Raw genomic sequence first — 23,554 nt, forward strand, 5'->3', positions numbered from 1 at the left:
TCAAGACATGCACAACAGACTAGAAGGGATTGTATCACTCACTGCAGACTCCCTCGCCACCTATAAATTGTGGTAGTGGGAGCAAGGTGGCGATTGCTGTGATACTTTTGTCAGGTAAAACGCTAATTTGATTCACTTTGAAATACAATCACACTGTTTAAGTAGCTAAAAACAACTCCTTCGCAGTTCTCACCTTGCTTGCAGCAAGGGTTTAAACCATCTACTGCTTATGGAATAACAAGTGGGAAGAAGAGAAAGAAGTGGATAGTTACCTAAACAGCTGCTCCATCCCAAGAGTGTAGGCAAGTGTTTCATGTAACCCAACTATAAATATTTTATTCTACACTGCTCTTTCTATCAAGCCCCTTTTAACTCTAACCCAACTCTCCACAGTCTTGCTGCAAGGCAAATGGAATCGAGATAAGCAAGTCTTCATGTAATCTGCACTCTTTTCTACTCCGCAGAATCTACTTTTTAGAATCTATACTTTGCTAACCAAAATTATTCTAATTTGCGTCTCTTTTTCTGGGTCACTTCAATGATGCAACTGTCTAAAATATGCCTTTTTCCAACAGAGCATGCTGATTTACTCTCACCTATGTACCTCTACATATTCAGCTTTAAAACTGATCCTAGCTAGCCATATCTACATTGAGTGCCATATTCCTCTCTGCTACTTCTTTTTTTTAATTAACCCCTTTACTCTATTGTAGCACTCTGCTGAAACCTCCACTCCACTCAAATATCTTTAGCTGTCCCATCCAAGAAAACATTTGTAATGTTACCTTTAATTTTTTCCTGGTGGTCCAGAATGTCTTAAATATGCTCAGCTAAAACACTATGTTGCCTCTAATGCCCTTCTTGCACAACACAATTAGGGTAAATCAATGAATATTGCATTGAAATCCATCACTAACGATCTCACATAGGTGGGCACACCAAATAAAAATAAAGTTCTGCCATTTTGACACTTGTGATCACCTAATCCTCCTTAAATCTTATATCATGAATGGAGTCTGAACGGATTGCGAGCTAGGTGCCAACAAATATGGCGAGTCACCCTTAGATTTCCTGGGGAAGCACAGGCTGCCAGCATAGTCTGAAAACAGAATAGGGTCCAAGCAGTCACAGCACTGGAAGGGACTGGATCACGACACTCAACCGTTTCCTGGACAGATTGGGCAGGCGGGATTTACACCATAACCACGCCCTATGTGACCTGATGCAGGACCATGCTCTCTGCATCCACAAGCTAGAGTCTACACCTTTACCTCCTGCCCCCACAATATTCGGACCCACATTCACTACATTTACTAATTTCTTTGCACACTTTTAGAAACCCAGCATTTGACAGATGCGAGTATAATCCCCTGCGGGGTCTCTATGACCTGATAGAGTTGCACTTCGACCTGGATCCGCGTACACCTGAGCGAGGACCTTGGCAACTTAATGCCTTCCATTTTAAAGACCGGGAGGCGAAAAGTCAGATCACAGACTATTTAGACTGGTACCTAGAGGATAACAGGGGTTTGGTGGCCTCGGCGCACACGTTGTGAGGGGCAGGGAAAGCTGTCCTTTGTGGCATGTTAATGAGGGAACTTGGCGCTGACCAAACTGAGTATTTCAGACTCCAGACAGCAGCTGGAAACACAGATCCAGTTCCTAACATTTTCTTACACCTCTACAAGTTTGTTCACTCTACGGGAGCTTCTGCTGGCTAAATATCAATTGAAAACACTCTGCACAACAGATGCGGAGAAATGCCTCTTCCGCATACAACAGAGACATTACCAAAGGGGTGAAAACCAACTCCGCCAACAAGACTCTTCTGGGCCAATTCCTGCCATCCAAGACAGAAGGTTTGTCTCGTCACCCATCCAAAAGCAATAGTGGCAGAATTTTAGAAATACTATGATCCCCTTTACACGTCTGGAACGCCTTCAGTACCAGACGCCGATTCTTCCTTTTTGAAATTCCTGCAACTACCAAAGTTGACCCCTGCCCAATCTGCTGAATTGGAAGGAGAGATCTTGGCGGAGGAAATCGCCTCGGTAATTAGAAAGATAAAAGATAAAAAAGAATTAAAAAAGCTCGCTGGGGAGGCAGGAGCTTTTCTCTTGGGGCGGCGGAGGCCTGGAATAAACTTCCTCTTGCGCTCAGACAGACCCAGAATCTGATGGCCTTTAGAAGAGGTCTAAAAACATGGCTCTTCACTCAGTAAGCACGCTCCCTCACACCAGTCTATCCTTCTAGCGCCAGGACACCTCCGGGTATGAGAGCGCTCTATAAATATGCAAAATAAATAAAATAAATAAATAAATCGATGCCATGCCCACTGGGAAAGATCCTGGTGAGGATGACCTTAAGGCAGAATTTTATAAAGCTACCAAAGCCCAGACCATCCCCATCTTAGTCTCGGTCTATCAGAAGGCCCTAAACAATGGGTACCTTGTTCCAGAGTTCCTCAGAACTCGAATTAAGATGCTCTCAAAACTGGGGAATAACCCCCTAAACTTATCTAGCTACTGCCAGATTTCTTTAATAAATGTGGACATTAAGCATTTTGCGACGCTCTTGAATAAAGTTATTGCGGCCATTATTCATTTTTCTCAGGTGGGTTTTGTCCCTGGATTCTCCTCGACCAACCATTTGCCAATCTCTCTCATATTATTTGGAAGGCGAAGGAGGAGGTGGAAGAGGGTCCTTCTCACATTGGATGCTGAAAAGGCTTTTAATTGCATCGACTGGGAGTATAGGATGCAACGTTATCACATTATCACATTAACCACTAAATCTTTGTATGTGGGGGATTCTCCTCCCCATATTGTGACATCCACTGTGGTACCAAGCAGGGGTGTCCCTTTTCTCCGCTGTTGTTTCTGCTGTCTCTGGAACCGTTAGCAAGTGCAATTCAATGTAATGACGTTTCAAGGCACAAGGGAAACCCATTCGAGCACTTGGTCAGGGACCATGAGTATATACAGTATTTCTAAAGACAGTGGTCCCTAGACAGCGAAGGATACACAGGATAAATACATTTGGTCTTTAGAAATATTCAATGTAATGACAGCATTAAAGGCATTCACACAACAGTGGGCGAGGTTAAGGCTTTTTACTAAGTGAATGAAATTCTCTTGACATCATCAGGCATCTTGCCCTCAGCACCCATTGTGATTTCTCAACCAGCTGAATGGGACTCTTTCTCCCAGTTTTCTAGCTACAAGATTAACTGGTCGAAATGTGAGGCCTTACCCATAATGTCCACCACCACTGAGACTCTCTGGGTAACTTACCATTTAAGTGGCTTTAGTCCCATTTAAAATACCTTGGGATGCATATTAACTGAGGTCTGGAAGACATTGTTCTGGATAATGTGATTAACCCTCTCTTCAACCCGATCATTCATACTTCCAGTATACGTGGCATAGGCCTCATCGGTTGGTGCGAGTTACGAGCTGTATTCACTCTAAAGCTGCATTGTGGAGCAATGCAGCCATCATGGGGGGAAGATTCACCAGTTCATCTGGATTACCCATGGAATTCACCACATCGAGGACCTTGTCTCTAAAGGCTCCATCAACTCGCTCCCCGGACTAAGACGGGAATTTGCAATTCCAAGTTCCAAGTTATGGAGAAGCAATCAATTGCCCCACTCTCTATCACAGGTCTTGGGGAAAGCACATACTGGCCTTACACTAGCTAGCCCATTAGTCAACGTACCCACACTTTGAAAAACTGGGGGAACTATTGCGAGTTTGTATGCTGCATTGCTGGGTCCTTGTTTCTCCACTTCAACCTCTATAGCAATATGTACATGGTGGGAAATTTGTCTAAATACGCAATTCTCGGATGATGACTGGGAAACCCTTCAGGTTAACTATAATAAGAGATCATGGGAGGCATGTCTTAAGTATATATGTTTTAAGATCCTCCACCGCTGGCAATGGTCCCCGGCAACGTTATACAGGGCTCGTCTTAGCGTGGATGTTAGAGATGTAGCTTAACAGACTGCGATATCATAAACATTTTATGGTAATGTGCATGGCTCAAAGCCTTCTCATCGCAGGTTTGGTACCAAATGAGGAAGGATGTTGGGTTAGACAGGCCTTTGGGAGCCCAGCAAGTGCTATTGCACAAAACTTCTGATCTCTCCTCAGAGACCCAACATGTTAATAGATGGATCTCCATGCCCTAGGGATAGCCAAATTGGTGATTCTGCAACACTAGAATTCGAATAAAAACCCCACCTTACAGACCTTGCTGGACAACATGTATGACATGGCATGCTTTGAACACCTTATTTATACGCTAAATGATAAATTGTAGATATATGAGGAGCTTTGGGCTTCTTTTCTAAAAGACAGAGGAGACATACACCCACACACGGAAGGGCCCTCTTGAGTATCTCGTCTTCCTCCATGTTTCATGTAAGCCCCAGTGGGAGATTGTTCCTCTTTTTTTCCCCCTGATGGTTGCATTTTCCCTTTTCCCCACCGTTTAAGTTGCTTAACTAGGAGTTGCTACCGATTTGCCCATCTCCTGTGTCTGCTCCAAGATCTATACTCTGCTATTCCTGGTATTTCTTTTTGTTGTGCAGGTCCTTCAAGAGACCTGGTATGCAGATTAATTATGGGTTTGAATTTTTACTTGTTGGATTCCTTGCCCTGTGAGGCGACTTGACTGTGTATTTATTTTCATTGTCCCACTATTGATATAGCCATGGAAAAACTCAATAAAGTATTGAAATACAGACAAGTCTGATCATCATTGCTTTTGAACATCCATTTATGCCCCTTGTGGAGAGAAAAAACCCACAATCTCCTGTACTAAACTGAAGCAGAAAACACATCAGACTACTAAGAAGTCTACTTATTCACCAACTCAAAATGTTATAGCCTGCAAAACTGTCATCAAATCATTGAAGAAACATCAAGTGCATTTGCCTAAAATACAATGAAGGGATGAGGCTACCGTTTCTGAATAAAGAAAGCACACCTATCTCCCATCTATTTAATTTCTGGCACCCATTCCGAATCAATTGATCTCCACCTCGAGAACTAAGGGTCAACAGGGACCCCAATTTGACTCTTGATTCCAGGTCAGATCAGTAGAGATCATATCTAGCCAATAACTTTGTCTGCTCTGCCATATGCTCCTATTGATCTCATCACAATCATCTATATACGACTTATAAGACTTTCTCCCTCAGTCCTGCCCAATACATCTTATGTCTTTTGAGTGTTGGAGAATTAACTTATTAGATTTGCAACTTTCATGTGACAAATGTTCTAATACTTACATCTTTTCCTTTCATGGCCATTGCTTGTTCCTATGCCCTTTCTCACTTCCAAACATTTCCACTTAACAGTCCAAAATCCAGATATGCCATATTCACTCATCACTTCAGTTCCGTTCCGTTCTTTTATGCACCCACTGTATTGCTATCCTTTATAGCATGAAATTCATGGCCTTATTCTTGCTCATAGAGAAGTATACTCTTTGGGCTAAGATCTATTTTACATGTATTATTAATAAGTGTTACTACATGCGCTCGCTCAACAATGAGTTACCATGCACTCGCACATAAGCAATGTGTTCTCATGGGATAGCTGCCGTGCAACCATGGGAACAAGGAACAAAACTATATATCCCTGTCCCTTCATGGAGGGGGAGGAAGACCATCCTCTAGAGACTGGCCATCCCATTGCCACCGGCAAGCCGGCAAATTATCATATTGGCTTTACTAAGATATGCAGCGGACTTCTTACATAGCCCGGCAGATCTGAGAACTTATTATGTAGGATAGAATTTCTGACCTACATGATTTTGGACAACATTAACAACAATTTTTTTCTAAGTCCTAAAACAAACCCTAGTAAGACCAAGTTAGGAAACAATAAAATGAATGGAAGAAGTACTTGGGACAATGCACTTTTGTGAACCATACCAAAAAATAAAACTAGCCGGTTGTCAGGTATGTTCACATTTCCTGCTCACGATAGTTCTTAACTTAATTTTAAATCTCTGCCTATTTAAAAGATTTTAAAGTGAGTGACTGAGGTGGCTCTGCTCCTGAACTACTTAACATACCAGGTCCACATTTGGTTGTTGTTGATAGGGAGTCAAAGCCCACCTTCTGTACTGTGACAGATCTGCTATCAGGTTCCTCTGAGTCTATTTATAAATTAGCACTAGGAATTTTCATAAATGCGTGTGATGTACAATCAGAAAGACCTCACCTGCTACAAGATATCCAGCGGTTGGGATATAGGTGAAGGCTTACAAGTTTGATGACATTTTGTTTAAGCTTATAGTAACCAAAGAAAACAAGCAACATTAATCTTGTTTTGATACCTGTTCGCTGTATGAGCGGACAATTCGTTTAAACACAGATCTGTGTGCTAGATACATCATGAACCAAGCACCATCAGCAACATATTACGGTGAAGTTTAAAACAAAGCTTCTAGTCATTACAAATGTTTTTAGGAAAATAAACCAAAACTGTCACATGAGTAAAAGCAAGAGGACCCAAAGAGAACGGCATCAGCTGTTTTGCTATCAGGAAAGCATATGGACTGCTATTCAAGGGAAGACTTGCTCAAATTATTAGATAAAGTTTCTACCTGGTGTCCGGAGAAGATCACAGCTGCAAGCGAGTTTGCGTTAGGCCAGCTGGAAATATCTCCTCCTTCTGATTGTGATGATGTATCTGGCAGGGATTCTCGGGGTCTGAAAAAGAGAAAGAGGATACTGAGAAACTGGACATGCCAATAGTGAATCAGAGGACCTCAGATGTGGTGATACCATGATCTAAACTGTCTCAATGGTTTTCCAAAATGTGATGGGTTCTAAACATCTCAGTGTTAAGATTATTTAATTTACTTAACATCCATGTAGGTTGGAATGGCCACATTTTGTATGGCCTTGGTATGTTAAGCCGTAATACGTAGATGATTGTTAAAGAGAATGTTGTGGCAGGAAGGGTGGGACCAAAGATGGAGGATCAATTGTCATGTCCTAGAGTTACCTAGCAGCTAAACTGGGAATGGGGGTGCCTGAGACATTATTGTGAAGTAGGCTGTACCCCTCAGCAAATACCTAGCTCATTGACTAAAAAGGTGCACATAATTTTGTTTGATCGGTTTATGGTTGATAGTGGTTGTATCCGAGTTGTCACTGGTCCCTAGGAAGGAGATCGTTGAGGAAGCAGATTGTTTAATTTTGTGCATCATAAGGTAGCACCTACATGAAGACGTTAGTGGGCTATTGAATGGAGTTTAAGCTTTGATACCCTTGGCAGCGGCTGGTGGTGGTTTTGAAAAAAGGGGATAGAAATGCATGCCCAGCATACTTATTTGGTTAGCATGAGTTATTCCATTTCAGCTATCTAAACACATTAGCGACAAGGAGGACAGATATACTTCTTTAGAAGGAACATTAGATGGGTGCCTTCTGTGACAGGTAAATGTTTATGTGCCAAATTTCGCCCAGCACGATTTTCTGGATATAGTGGCTGAGGCGGTAGCTCAGAGTCCAGAGTGTGATAAGTTGCAGTGAAGATAATTTTAACTATGTTCTTAATACTGAACTAGACGGTCACTACTACCACCACTTAAGAAGACATAGGCAGCAATTAGATTCACATGATAGTGCATTAAATGGGGATTGGAGGATGCTTGGTGGAAGCTGTACCCAGCTGTGAGGGAATATTCTAACTATTCACACGTTCATATGCTGCACACGAGAATCAATCCGTTTCTTTGATGTGTGGAAGTGGAGTTAAGTGTTGGCCTCAGAATATATATTTAAGACCACTGTCCCCTAAAATTTGTAATGGAGTGGGATGCTCGAATACCAGCATGTTGATGCAGCTTGCAGCACTCCGTGACGTACCATTGAGACTCTCTCCATACTGCAATCTTACATTATTTCATGGAGAACAAAAGGACAACTAGCGGATCTGAGCGCTTATGGAAAGCGTTCAAGGTCTCTATGAGGGGATTGAGCAGGAGTATGCCACGTGGAGTTACAAAAGTGTTGTAAAGGGAGATTGCTGCTGTGGAGAGTATGTTGCGTGTGTTTTGATATTAGAGGCTATGACCAATGAGACTGGGTGTCTATTGTTAACTCTGCAACATACGGAACTGGTGGATAAGTAAGGGTGTCATAATTATAAAGCCAGGAAAAATAGTGATGGTGATAAAGCAGGAAAATGCTTGCCTAGTTGGCTAGTTCAGAGAGGGCACAACAGGATTTTTAGGAACCAGTAGTGGCCCATCCATACGGCTTGACAGGTCACGCCACTTCCCCAACTTTTTCCAAGCCTGAAGAATATCTAGACATGTGCTAAAAGTGCAGGCTCCTGGCTGTCTGAGCTGAACTTTGACAGGCTGAGGATTTCACAGCACTGTGGGTGTGACCTACTTAGCCTGGCAAAAGTACCTTGAGGCCATCCCCCTCATGATGAGGGAGAAGCTCCACCGATTGACTCAGACCTGGGCGCTTCAGTTATAAGCACCGAAGGGTCCAGGGCCGTACCTCAATCAGTGATACCTAGTCACGTAGTGGGCTGGGGTCGGAAGTCTCAATGACCCTATCCCACTTCGCAACAAGATCGGGACTGCTGTCTTTCCTCATTGGCTGACTGTAGGAATGCCAATGAGGGAAGGTAGCAGTCCCAACCCCTGTGGGACCTCGGAGGCTTCTCTGTCAGAGAGGTACTGTTGAGATAAGTTGTATGCGTTTGTTTTGTTTGGTGCGTGCATGTATGAAAATATGTGTATTTATTAGTGAGTGTTGTGAATGGGTGTGAGTAGGTGTGTGTGAATGAATGGGAGTGAGTGAAGTGTATGGGTGTGTGTGAGGTGTATGTGAGGTTACCTGCCTCAATACCTAGTAAAATTACTGGCAGACACTATTAGGAAATGGAGACAATGCACTTGTGAACACTCAATTAGACATTAATGAAGCTTACCTAGGTTTTACTTCAGACTGTATGGACGCTATGGCACACGCTCTGCTGAATGTCAAAGAAAGTATATATGTAATACGCACCTTAATATAATTTCCCCTGATCAGGGAACCCTGCTAGAAGTATTGTTAGTGCTACAAGAAATTACGCCAGCCCTGAAGGGCCAGTAAAAAGGAAAAACGTCTGGCAGCGATGGGTCACCGCAATAATTTTACACTAGTTATGGGGCTATACTGATGCCCAACTGCTGGAGATGTTAAAGAACTCAAGAGACAAGGGAGTGCTGCCCTCTCCATGAATGTCTCCCCTGCCTCCCTCAGCACCAGATCAGCGCCAGGAAACCCACGGTGACAGAGCGCTTTATAAGCTCACCTTAACATAACATAACATGAAGCAATAATAATAATAACCCTATATAAACTAGGGAGAGATTCCTTGAGATGGATTCATACCACCCCTAATCCATGTTACATCTGCACTTTAAAATATTAGCCAGACTGTTAGCAAACAGACTTTCTCCACTCTTGTTGGTTCTCATTTATCCCAATCAATTTCACTTGCTACTATACAGGCTCTCTGAAACCGAAATGTAAATAAATTATTTCACGAAGGAAAAAAGGTAGTATTATACCACTCAAGAAACAGAAGCTGATTCAGCGACATTTTGTAATGTACCTAGTTAAATAACACCTGGGACACAGAGTTTTTAATGCGTCGATGAAGCATTAAAAGCGTCGATTGATTCCTGCAGTGTCGAGTGAGTTAATGTGGACCCCTCCTGAGGCGGAAGCCGGGAGGTAGTTTCGCGGTCAACAGTGATCCCACAACTGTGTACTGTGTACTTAGCTGATTAATAGCCTAGGTTGCACATTTCCATTTCATTATTTTGCGGCGACTTTTAAACTTTTAAAAACACGATTTTCACCTCCCTGCACGTTCCTGAGCACTCACCATCAGTTTGGCTGCTCCATTCCCCTCGCTGGCAGCTCGGACGGTCACAGCCGATCTTAGGGCTGAGGACCAAGACCCGAACGGAGATTGCCGAGAGCAGACATCTTGGGTGGGGGGATGGCTGCAATTGGTAGCGCTCCAGTCTACCCTACATAAGGAACCACGGCATGCCTCCGCGCAGCGGACGCGCGCGGATCAGCGCCGGAGTCACGCCAGAGTCCAGCCCGTCTGCGCCCGTCCCCGCTGAGGACGGGCTGGAGAACGGTCTAGGGGCCATACAGGACACCCAGGTGACCAACTTATCCAAACTGGATATTTTAGCGTTAAATAATTATGCATATAATGGATGCACTCACTCCTTGAACGTAGATAAATGGGTGGGTCCTATCTGCTGCCATGCATGTAAAAATATACTAGAACCATATCACATTGCCACTAAGGAAGAAAGCCCAAATAATCTAAGATGTGGCCTAATTAACGCACGATCAATGGTCAAGAACTCTTTACACATATTTGACCTCATCACGGAAAATGATTTGGATTGCCTTTTCATTACTGAAACCTGGCTCCGCGAGTGGTCAAACCCTGATATAGTTCACGCCCTTCCCTTGGCTTTCTCGATATGCAGGCAAGATCGCACTGAACAGCGTGGGGGCGGTCTAGCTATTATTTACAGAGACTCTATAAAGTGCACTATGAAAGAACCACCTGATATAAGAGGCGCTGAGAGCCTAAGCTTTTGCATACAAGTTCTAGACAATTTTACTTTTGCAGGGATACTGGTATATCGCCCTCCTGGACATCCCACCCAGTTTCTTGAAAACGTGGGGGAGGTGTTAGGCAACCTGACTCTCAGATACGCTAATTTTACCCTGTTGGGAGATCTTAATCTCCACCTTGACTATTCCACTGATTGTTATGCTTCAAGCTTTAAAGAAACGCTACAGGTTATAGGGCTAAAACTTCTAATGCTTGCTGCTACACATAATGCAGGGCACACCCTCGACTGCATATGTTCGAATTTAACTGAGATACTAGTTAAACCCCCGAAGCCCCAAACCTGGACGGATCATCCTTTTATTGAATTTTCTATCCCCTTGAAGGGAAACAGATCAAACACAAAGGTGGCGGTAAAAAAAGGGACAAACCTCCCCTGCTGGGGGGAAAATTTTGGAACACCCTGACCTCGACAAATGGACCAAAGAGAGCAAACCCATCTTATCAGGGGATACTCTAGAAGATAATCAAAATTTCGAGGGATGGATGGCCAATATTGGCAATAAGATCAGGAACCCAGGTACCAAAGGAACTATGAACAAAAAAAGACAGTCTTCCCCTTGGTTTTCCGACAAACTCAAAGAACATCTAGTCGGTGTTAGATACTTGGAACGTGAATGGCGCCGGACTTATGAGAGTGGAGCGAAAGAGGACTATAAAAATGCCAGGAGACTCTATCATGCAATGATCAAAAACGCAAAGAAAACCTATTTTACCTCCTGCATCGAAGCATCAAAAAATAAACATAAGGACATTTTTAAAATAGTCAATAGTTTCACCAAACCTAAAGCTCTATCACGAGAAATTCCACCATCCCAGACCCTGTGCAATGACATCGCCAACTACTTTGCCCAAAAAATTGACACCCTGACTAAAAAATTGACACCCTCAACCAGACTTCAAAGACTCTGAGGCCAACTCCGGCACAAATTCAGTACATCTAAGGTGGACAAAGTTTAGCCATATTAGTTTGGAAGAATCTCACCAAAGGAAATTGGCCACAAAATCTGGTTCCCCGTTTGACCCTTGTCCCCCCACGCTTCTGAGAACTATAATACAGGAGGTCAACCCCTGCATTAATTCCATCATTAATGCGTCCCTGCAATCAGGGGATATTCCTCCGCAATGGAAACTGGCCGCTGTCAGGCCACTACAGAAGAAATCAATATCTGATCCCTCGACATTATCCAACCTGCGCCCCATCTCCCTCCTCCCTGCAGTATGTAAAATCACTGAATCCCTTGTCAATAAACAACTGATGGCTCACATAGAAAGCAATAATATATTACATCCGTGCCAAGCTGGTTTCAGGGCTCACCATTCCACCGAGTCAGCTCTACTATCTTCAGCTGAAACCATTCGTGCGGCCTTAGATCAGGGCAAAATTGCTGCCCTGATCCTATTAGACCTATCTGCGGCCTTCGACAAGGTGTCCCATGCTATCCTTTTACATCGCCTGACTAAACCTGGCATAGCAGGAACCGTGTTCGAATGGCTTAAGAATTATCTGGAGCAGAGGCGGCAGGTTGTCATGCTAGGCAATTTTCTTTCTGAGGAGAAGTTCCTGACATCTGGGGTACCGCAGGGCTCAAGCCTGAGCCCAACCCTTTTCAACCTTTATATGGTACCCCTGCTGGAACTTATTTCCACCTATAACATCAGTACAATTGCCTATGCCGATGACACCCAACTTGGGCTGACACTTGACAAGAACCAAACTAATGCCGAACAAACTCTGAAAGAGTGTTTATCAGCAACATTTGAGTGGATGACCCAAAATCATCTAAAATGTAATTCAGCAAAAACGGAGATCGTCCCTTTTGGCCTTAATAACTGCTTCTCACCACAGGACTGGTGGCCGGAAATGGTGGAAGCCCCTCCTAAGACAATTAATGCTGTTCGTAACTTGGGTATCAAGTTTGACAACACCCTGTCTTTCAATTTACAAGCCAAAGAAGTAGCAGGGTCCTGTTTTAGAACCATCAAAAGCCTCAGGAAATTCTTTGATTTTCTCCCGCTGAGTGCCAGGCGGACAGTGGCTGTAGCGCTCATAACTTCCAGACTGGACTATTGTAACAGTCTGTATGCAGGGCTGAATAAATCAGCCCTGCATAGACTACAAATGGTCCAGCATGCAGCAGCCAGGCTTGTCCTGAAACTGCCCAGAAAGTCCTCGGCATCGGCAGCACTAGATTCACTGCATTGGCTTCCGGTGCACAAGCGCATCCTTTTTAAGGTACTTATCATCACCTACAGAGCCTACCACCAACTAGGCCCGCTGTACTTGAGGAAGTACTTTAAATCCTACCAGCCGAAACGAACCCTTAGGTCATCCACCACCAATCTACTTCACGTCCCTAGATTTAGGCTAACGACCAAGGGAGGGAAATCCCTTGCAGTCATCGGGGCGAAGGCTTGGAACAACCTTCCTTTGTCTCTGCGTCAAAGTACAACTGAACTCAGTTTTAGGAAAGCCCTAAAAACCTGGATCTACCCTCTGTCGGAATCAGGTTACAAAGCACTGCTATGACCCTCTCTATGTCTGATGACTCACCATCATTATCTCTCAGCACATATTTGACAACTAGGAGTCGAAGCGCCAAGATACTCCTTGGAGTGGTAGCGTGCTATATAAGAACCCAATCACAATCACAATCACAATCACAATCACAGTGACGGGGGAAGTCATCAGTGCAGAGAGGCCGTATTGTTGTAAGTGGCATGGCCTCCAATGTTAAAGCCCCCCCATGCGCATGCACACAAAGAGTGCTCTCCACACTCCATTGCTAAAGCCTGACTGACCAGACGAGAAACAAAATAAAACATTTATTACGAGATAGAATTATCTGCTCGCTCTTGTAACTTGTAACTCTACATATTTTAAATAGGAAGAAATTGTGCAGAACAGTTTGGGACCAGTTGTTAACTGCTGTGGCATCTGTAGTGGTGACAAAATTAAGTTATCATATGCACTGTCAGCAAAGGGAGTTCTGTGGCTTTGCCTGCCTTTCTGGGTCCCAAATATATTGAAGGAAATAGGACAAGATTGTTACTGCACTCTCAGCATCTTCTCCTCACCTCCAGTCCACTCAAAATATGAAAGTAGTAAAATGGAAGGCAGGTACTAAAGCACGTCACCTCACCTTGACTTTATTCCCATGGAAACAACAGCACATCTCAAGGAAAGCGGAACAGAGCAGGTGCCACTGTTTCAACACATTCTGCCTTTCCCAATTGGACCAGAGACTATGAACACAAGAGAGAATCAATGTAATGTGCTTACGCTTTATAATATCTCAGTCGATGGATAGTGGTGTTGAGTAGCACAGTGACTGCTCTCAGCGTTTGGGGAGGACAGGGTTTTAAGTGGGCCAAGTCCTGCCAGTGCTCAGCACTGGCAGTTCTAAAAAGCAGGTGCCGAAACGGGTCCCTATCGGGCTCTCCATTTTTGTCATCCCCCTAGGTGATATATATATATATATATCAGTGCTCCAAACAACTTCCCTCTTTTCTCCAAACAAGTCAAAAGCACTCCAATCGGGTAGCGTAGCAGATCTTTAATTAGCCAACAACAGTTCAAGACAGACGCGTTTCGTTTCCTTCATCAGTGACTTTTCTAAGACGTCCAACAGTTCGCTTGGAGTGATCGGGCAAAAGCCCTGGAAGAGATTGCGAACCTGGAGGAAGAGATATCAAAAGATAACGACTAAAGCAAAATGGAGGAGATGAGAGAGCAGATGAAGCAACGGCTGGCTAAATATGAACTCAAGATTCGGCAAAGGAAACAGGAGAAATTTGAAAGAGACGAACGGGATTACAGTCAAGGCAGGATCCTGATGTTCGCTAAGAAATGTGATGGACCCCGCAGAGAACTAACGAAAAAGAACATCGCTGCCCCACAAGAAAGAGTCGAGACCTCAGAGTCTGAAGTAATGGAGGGGGAACAATCTGGCGATGAAACATCAACAGGACAGAGCAATAAAGTGAAGACTCCTTTTCATTTGAAGTTCAACCTGATCCGCCAAACCTGGCTCAGAGGGGGGGGGGGGGGGGGGGGGGGGGGGAGCAAGCCACCCAAAAAAGAAGAAGAACACGATGTGGGGGCTGGAAGGGGAAGAACAGCAACCTCTGGAAGTCGCAAGAAGAGAGGAGCCCGATGGTAGAGACCGCTGACAATCTTTTCATAATAAATTTGACGAACCGAGAATTAACAACAAAAGAAGAAGAACCACTCAAATTAGGACTCACATTCTGCCCAAATAACAGACTGGAATTCACTCAAACCAGGATTGACCTGTTTAAGTTCATCAGAAAGATCAAGCTACACAAATTCTTCAAATTGAAGCCCTCTATTACAGAGGCCAGACAATTGGAAAATAAATCTCAATTGAAGGACACTGATATCCTTGCTTCACAGGACCTGGACCTGCTTGAAATGTTGGAAGAACTACGCACTGAACAGGTCCTTGATGACATTGGACGGACCGATATGGGTCAAAGAACAAGAAGAGTAGGGGTTGCACAAGAGGCACCAGTAACTAGCTTCAAACCCATGTCACAATTTAATCCACAGATGCCCTATGAAGCCATAGATTCTTTCTCTGAGGCAGTCTTGCGGGATTTGTTAACATTTCGTCACAATTGTACCAATCAGAAAAGCAAACTTATGAAGAACCTAAACAAAGATCAGGAAACCCTGCTGCATAATCTCAGGACCTAAAGGATCCACCGTGGAGGCCGATTGTTTCATCCATGGGAGGACTAACTGAAAACATGTCCATATACATCGATTCTTTTCTTTTTCAGATGGTATCACGATTAACTTCTTATGTTTTAGATACCAAGGACTTCATCATTAAAATAGACGGTATACAATGGGATCCCACATTTGGTCTGATAACTCTGGACATAACCAGCCTGTACATGTCTATTAATCACAGGCAGGGCATCGAAGCTATGAACTTTTTTTTTAACACAAGACCTATGAAGCTCCTTGAAAATAATACCATGCCGACAGAGTTTACTGAATTCTGCTGGTCTCATAATATTTTCTTATTCCAGGAACAACTGTATAGACAAATCTCCGGCACGGCGATGGGCACTTGCTTTGCCCACGGCTATGCAAACTTGTTCGCAGGCTGGTGAGAGGAGCAGGTGGCCCTCGTCGATGGTCGGGCCAAATGGGTGGAATATGTGGTTACCTGGCATCGACATATTGATGACCTCTTCCTTGTGTGGAGGGGTTCAATGGAGCAAGCAAAAGAGTTTATTCAGGAACTAAATGAGAATAACCTCAATCTTAGATTCACCTATGAGGCAAGCAATGAAACAGTTAATTATCTGGATTTGAGGGTTTACATCAAAGAAGGGTTGGTACAGACAGAATTATTTAGGAAGCCGACCGTCGGCAATTCTATTTTGCATGCCGACAGCAACCACCCACCCCAACCGATCAAAAGTATCCCGTACGGAGCACTCCTCCGCCTGAAACGCAATTGCTCTGACACAGCAGACTTTCAAAGGGCTGCAACCAGCTGCCTCTCTAGGTTTAGAGCGAGGGGTTATAATCAAACCTTGTTGGACAGCGCTTTAAAACGGGTTCAAAAAATCCCTCAAACAGACCTACTGAAAGATAAGAACATTAGCATCACTGATGACAAAATAGCTGATACAGGAAAAGGGCAGTTTTGGATGATAACTACCTATTTCAATGACGCCAACAAACTCAGGAGTATACTAAAGAGAAATTGGAATATACTGCAAACAGATTCAGTAATAGGCAAAGACATCCCAGGGATACCCCTTATCACTTTTCGTAAGGCGAGGTCTATCAGGGATACTTTAGTCCAGAGTCATCTTTCCCCTATCACGTCCACCAGTGGTACACTGAAAGAGATGAAATGATTCTTTCCCTGTGGGAAATGTAGAGCGTGTGCTAGCAGTAAGAGGGTCTTAAACTATAATATTGCGGGCCTAAAGACACCCAAAACCATCAGCAAATTATTACCGGTTCTAAATCGCACGCATTATATTGTTTAGTGTGTCCCTGAGGACTGAGGTACATAGGGAGCACTATACATAGTGTGAAGGTGCACATCTTAGAACATCAACGAGCCATAACCAATAAGGATGTAAACTATCCCGTGGCCAGGCATTTCGCCCAGAAAAATCAAAGCAACAGGGATCTTTTGCAATATTTTGGCCTCGATTGCGTACCGATTAACCCTAGAGGAGGGGGCAGGGTCTCTAAAATACGTAGATTAGAATCACGCACCATAATTGACCTACAGACTAAGATGCCAGGGGGACTGAATCGAGGGGAAGAAGTAGCAGTGCACCAGGGTAGGTGAATTTTCCTAAAGTCCTCATACTCTAGGTAGGTTATCTGTATAGCATGAACTGTAAATTGATTCATGCAATATATTTTTTGAAACTCCAAGAATATTCGGATTAATTGATATTATCTGTCTGATATTCTGCTTAAACGATGTCTCTTCTACATTTGTTATGGATATAATTACCCCTCACTGTATATATGTGCACAAATTAGGGAACTTTCACTTGTATTTCTTTTTGTTTTTGTACAGTTCTAATAGCAGCATAACCAGTAATAGCCGATTCACCGATTGGGGACGCTCCATTCCTTTTGCCCGGGACGCTCCATTCCTTTTGCCCTACCTGTTGTCGCTACTGCCAGGGGGACCGCCCCTAAGCTGTTGGATTGCGGCATTGCCCGATATCACCGACACCTTGCCTCGCGGGACGGCCGCCTAAGGACTTCAACTCCCAGGGAGACTGGGGTCACGCACATCTAGGGCATCACTGCCAAGCGCGAAGGCGCTTAAAACAACCCTGCGCCTCCCGCGGAACGCGGGCGTGCCCGGGCGCGCCCATCAGAGCCCAGAAGAGGCCGGGCTGGACCACACTATTAACATCTGCAGAACTGTAAGACTGCTTTAATCCCTTGGGTCTGTTACTATTACTATCTGCTGTTGTATTGTGTTAATTGCCTGGTTTAAACCTTTGGGGGCCTTTTGTAAACTGTGTGTAGTAGTCATGAGTAAAAGAAAGGTCGGAGATAGGGTGGTGGGTACTCTCAATGCCTTTCTAAATCGAGCTGAATCAGTTTTAATACATGAGATTCAGGAAACTGAACGCAGGCTCTCCTTGGACCCAGCTTCATTCAGGGGTGGCTCCCTGCCTTGTGCCCAACCACCCCCCTCTCAAACAAGTATAGATGCAGACCTCTCTGGCAAGACTACACCACCTAGATCGCTATTGGAGGTGCCGATTCCCCCTGTTTCTAGAACTTTGTTACCCCAATGTAGTACCCAGAGTCCGGCTATGGTTAAGACAAGGGGCAGGAAAGCACTAAAGGGGGTAGGGGCCGACCACCAACAAAGAAAAGGAAAGGTCGTTGCCCAGCTACAAAAACCGATCTAGTGGCTGCAAATGGAAATAATGGGGTATATGTTTTTGGGAACAAAGGGGTTAATGCTCCCGTAGCTAATCCCAATGGTGGCGCCAATGTCCAGTTTAATCACGACAATTCGTGTAGTATATTAAAGGACCAGTTAGGTGCCCTTCTTGCCCCCATCCTTAAAAGACTCGACTGGTGAGAGGCTTTAAAAAAAAAAAAACAAGAAAAAAAAAAATCGAACAAGTAAAGGTCTCCAAGACAATCTACTACCCAGGCCAAAGAGGGGGCCCCAAGTAATCCCCCAGAGGCTGTTACCACTGTGCTAGCTGGTGATATTTTAAATGCTCAAGTATACCCTGATCGGGTCCCCCAGGTGTCAAGTACTTTGGACTCAGCTCGGCTGAATTCAAATACCTGCCCCAAGACTCCACCAGTGCAGCGGAATGAGGTAGTAGGTAATGAGAGGAGGGACGAAGCCGGGTTGGAAAGGGGTTGTAATATGCTTCCCAGCCTCTACCTTCCCCCCGAAGCCACACCCTACACCATTATCTTACCTAATGTGCCCCCACTTCCCTTGGGCACCCACGAACACTGGTCAACCCTTAAAAATAAAGCACTTTACTTTTTGAGGAAAAAGTCTGGGATTAGCAATGCACTATTTGATGAATTTAAAATGGTGCAGCGCATCAACTGGGTTGGCCATTCACACCAATCCTTGGCAGGTGATTGCGTGGTTCTAAGCTTTAGGTCTCCTTCCTTTGTACAACATGTGCTTGAAACTGTTGCCCATAGCCAGATTCGTTCTGGATATTCCCAGACGCTCTTCGGCCACTGCAGCCAGGAAAGCGCTGCACTGGCTGCCGGTAGAATATCGTATCCGGTTTAAGGTCCTATGTATGACCTACAGAGCCATCGCCAAAAAGAGCGACACTGGAATAGGATCCATCATCTCCCACTATGTTCCCCGAAGGAACTTGCGCTCCTCCGGGAAACTGCTTCTGGCAGCCCCCCGTGTACGAAGAGCCAAGTGGGGCGGCAGAGCCTTCTCCACCCTTGCTCCTAAGTGGTGGAATGAACTTCCTCTGGATCTTAGATCTCTCCCGTCCCTACAGAACTTCCGCACTGCCTTAAAAACTCTTTTATTTCAGCAAGCATATGTTTAGGGTCTTATGTCCTGTCCTGATCATTCTCTGATCTTTTGATAGGCGCCTTGATACCTTCGGGTTACTGTCTGCGCGTTACAAATTCTCTTTCAATTCAATTCAATTCAATTCCCTCTACCCCCCTGCTGCTGATGATATCAGAATTCTACCTCTAGGGTTTTTTTATAACCCCCGCAGGATCCCGAGATACAAGGAAACCTGGGTTCCCAATAGGGACTACAATTTGGTTGACTATCCGACCCAGCTGAGCAATCGATTTGGGCTATTATCCACATTAGAAGATATTGATTGACTGGGAGAATGTGTCACTCCACAGTGGGCCCAAGGACCAGGGGGTGGGAGGTTGGTTAGGAGGTATTTAGATGGTAACCATAAGGAGTCGTGTGAGGGGAGTGATTCCTCCCGGGCAAAGCTAACTGGCAGCACAGGCAATTCTTGCCAGGACCCTGTTCAGCGGGAATCCACTGTCATCCTCGAAGCTCGTCCACCAGTGAGCCCCTGTTCAAAGAGACCACTTGTGACCCTGTCCTCATGGAACATTGCGGAGTTGGAATCTAAACTTCCTTCATCAGAATGGGCGAGCTTTATAGAGAACACGGATGTTTGGGCCTTCCAGGAGACTTGGTCTGTGGAAAGAGCATTTCATTTGGGATATTTAAACTTTTTCAAACCAGCAGTAAAGGGACCAAGGGGCAGACCAGTTGGTGGGCTGTCCCTTTGATTACGGCAATGTGACTGGATTAAGGTGGAAAAGGTTTTTATTAACAGCCCCAATATACTGGCTATTCAGGTTCGTTCAACAAAAGGCCAAGACGTGTCCATATATAACGTTTATTCAAGGGGACTCCCGGGTGGTAGGAGCTCTCAAGTTGTTTCTTTATTGGAAAGCCATCTGAACAAGGAAGATAATTTTAGAAACCGGATTATTGCCAGTGATTTTAACACGTGCTTTGAGCCCCTAGACTTAGACGATGGCAAGCTCTCCGAAGATGTGGATGTTTTATGGGGTGTTCCCTGCCTGGACTTACAACCCATAAGGAAATGGTCCGAGGCAGCACTCCAACTGAAGGGCTTGTGCTTGGACAAGGGTCTGAGGGTGGTCAATGGAAGGACTCCGTCAGATAGGCAGGGAGCGATGACATTTGATAACGGCAGATCTGGCAGCCGCATTGACTACATACTAGTAAATGTGGAGATGTGGCCCATTATTGTAGATATGGTGGTTGAGAGTAGGTCAGAAAGTGACCAAAACCCCCTGATCCTGTCATTTAATGACATCAGTTTTAGTAGCTCCCCTATGAGGGAAGGTGCTACGGCCCAGGAAATAGTAACTATTACTAATGATCAAAGAAGGGTACGGTGGCCTAGGGTAGCTACAAACGAGAGGGCCCGTGCTGATATTAGGGAATTGGTTTCAAGCTCTCTGTCGAAACTCTATGGTTGCGAGTCAGAAGAGGTGCTTAATGCTAACTTATTGTGCATCCACAGCGATCTATTCAGGGGCCTTAAAAAGCATTTTATTAAAAATAACCCTAGTAAAAAGAATAAAATCCCGAGGCCTAGTACATGGTATAATAATAGTTGTAGACAGGCCCAAAAAGCCTTGGTGGAAGCTATTAAATCTAGATCGCAGGACCACATTAAGCAATGCAGGGCCACTTATAAAGCAGTGCAGAAACTAGCTAAATAAATGTGGGATGAAGACCGTTGAATGAGCTGTTACAGGCATGTAATGGTCGGAATATGACCCACTTTTGGCATCTACTAAAGTGGGGGAACTGCCCACAATTATTGACTCTGTGTAATCATGTCGAACCACAGGTATAGGGTAACCTATTTTGGTAATCAAATTTAAGATTCTTGACAGTAATAACAAGGCTGTCCCGTCCCCTAGCCTTGCTGATCCACTGGTATTCTCACATAAAGAGGTGGAGTCTGTGCTGAAAGTGATTCCGAGTGGCAGAGCCCCGGGGGGTGACTGTATCCCAGCAGATATATTTAAGCTGGACCAGGATCTGTGGGTTCCCTATATAACTGTTCTAGCAAATGCTTTTGCTAGTGGCGCACCAGTTCCTGAGTCATGGTTTGGAGCAGAGATTTTACCGATCTATAAGAAAGGTGATCGCTCTGCTCCAGCCAACTATAGACCAATCAGTCTAATCTATGCTGTGCAGAAAATTGTAGCAAGATTAGTTTTAGGGAGAATGCAGTGCTGGATGAGTGAAGCCGACATCCTTACTCCTCTACAGGCGGGTTTCCGGTCACATATAGGGACCCTTGATCAGGCTTTTAGATTTGTGTTACTGTACTGGAAGGAGGTGTTTTTAGGTCGGGGCATGCTGTTTGCGGCCTTTGTGGATCTTAGATCTGCTTTTGATCTAGTGCCTAGGGACAAGGTTGTGGAAATACTTCGGAGCTGGGGATGCCTAACGAACTGGTTGCTATCCTTGTTAATCTCCACGAACACACTTACGCACAGGTTCGATGGGGTAAACCGGGGGGAGGTCACCGACAGGTTTGCTGTAGGTAAAGGCGTCAGACAGGGGTGTGTGCTGGCTTCCACCCTGTTCTCTTTATTCATCAACGGGGTGGTCCAGTACTTTGCTAACTTCCCGACTGACGTGCCGACACTAGCTGGCATGAAAGTCCCCCTTCTCATGTTTGCGGACGACACTCTACTTATTTCGAAAACGAGACAGGGATTATAACTGGCACTGTCTCGTTTTGAGGTGTTTTGCCGCGAACATGAGTTGGAGGTCAATGTGGGGAAAACTACGTTTATGGTGCTCCATGGGTCGAAGTCTGTTGGAGCATGGGTTTTCATGGGTGGGACCCCCTGGAGCAGACAGACGTTTTTACTTACATCGGGGTCACATACAGAGACAAACTGAGTTGGAAGCCCCAAATTGACATGTTAGCATTAAAGCACTCCCAGCTAGCTGGTACACGGATTAAAGAGCATAGGATGTCCCTAACTAAGCCCATTGCCCCCATTGTTAAAATATATGAGTTGAACATTTTGCCCGCGATTATGTACGGTGCAGAAATCTTGGGCTTTAGCAACCTGTCCCCACTTATCATTGCCCAGAACAAATTTCTGGGATCGATAGTAGGTCTACCCCAATCTTCACCACAAATTTCTCTTTTGATGGATCTTGGTTGTCAGGCTCTTGAGGACACAGCACGCTTCAGACCTCTGGCATTCTGGAGAGATCTCTAGACTACTCCAGAGCTCTCCCTGTATGCCAAAGCTCTGGTGGAAGTAAGGGGGTTGGGTTGTTCACACAGGATTCCCTGGTTGTCTGAAATCAAATCACTGTTGTCAAATATGGGGATGGGGGAACTCTGGGCCCATCCGGACACAGCTGAGTTCCCACCAAAAAAAGTCTTCCGTGCTGTGTATTGCGAGATGATTAAAATCAAGAGATTCTCCTCCCATGTCACTAGATCCATGACAACAGTTTTTCTTGACACTAAGGATGAACCCCTCCTGGAAGATTACTGGGATATCATTACATAGGCATATAAATTAACACTCAGACAAAACATTGGGTGGTAATATAAGTGGTAGCGTCAACACCGTTTGACCAGAAAGATACTAAGAACATAGGAAAGATAGAGATCCAAACAATCCTGACAAGTACACACACATATACCATAAGACACGAGCCGCACATACACATTTTCCAGACCCGCAACATCAGATAGGACAAACACATTAGGAAGACAGTCAAGTGGTGATAAGGGCACTCAGCCCAAGTAATGCGCTTTCACATAGCGACGAACATGAACACGGCGAAAACGCATCTGCGTAATACAATTAGGCAGATAGGTAGCAGATACACGCAGTGAATTGATACGGTATCAAAGTCACAGTGTTCACAAATGTGGTCTCGTGAATATACACCACGGGTCTCCCGAAATGTGCAATTGTTAATATAAAGGGTACACATAAAGTTTGATGTAATGAAATGCAGAAACTGCATATCCCATAATGCACTGCACGGGTCGACAGTATAAATAGAGAAAGAGATGAGGGACAAACTGTAAAAACACTGCCGTGAACAAGAACTCAGGTTCGAAACGCGTAGGCGATCACAGTTTGGAATAAAGAACTTTAAACAACTACAGAGTGGAGTGCCATCACTTTATTGTTTGTGGTAAAAATATATATATATTTTACCTGACGATCTGTGAGCAAGGGCGGACGCCCGAAACGCGTCAGATTTGGTAACTCTCTTTTAATAAATTTTTGCCGACAATACGTTTGG

At 44.6% G+C, this 23,554-nt stretch overlaps 1 protein-coding gene across 8 annotated transcripts in view; it reads right to left on the reverse strand.

The window, feature by feature from the left end:
- MACROH2A1 (macroH2A.1 histone) overlaps positions 1 to 23,554 on the reverse strand; it is a 198,593-nt gene that overhangs the window by 168,810 nt on the left and 6,229 nt on the right. For all 8 annotated transcript variants that reach the window (XM_086931512.1, XM_086931508.1, XM_086931510.1 and 5 more), the window contains exon 2: positions 6,625 to 6,730. The gene's annotated coding sequence lies outside the window, so the exon portion shown is untranslated. The remainder of the gene's footprint in view (positions 1 to 6,624; positions 6,731 to 23,554) is intronic.

The sequence above is a fragment of the Lissotriton vulgaris genome, chromosome 7, assembly GCF_964263255.1.
Source record: "Lissotriton vulgaris chromosome 7, aLisVul1.2, whole genome shotgun sequence".
Taxonomy (NCBI): domain Eukaryota; kingdom Metazoa; phylum Chordata; class Amphibia; order Caudata; family Salamandridae; genus Lissotriton; species Lissotriton vulgaris.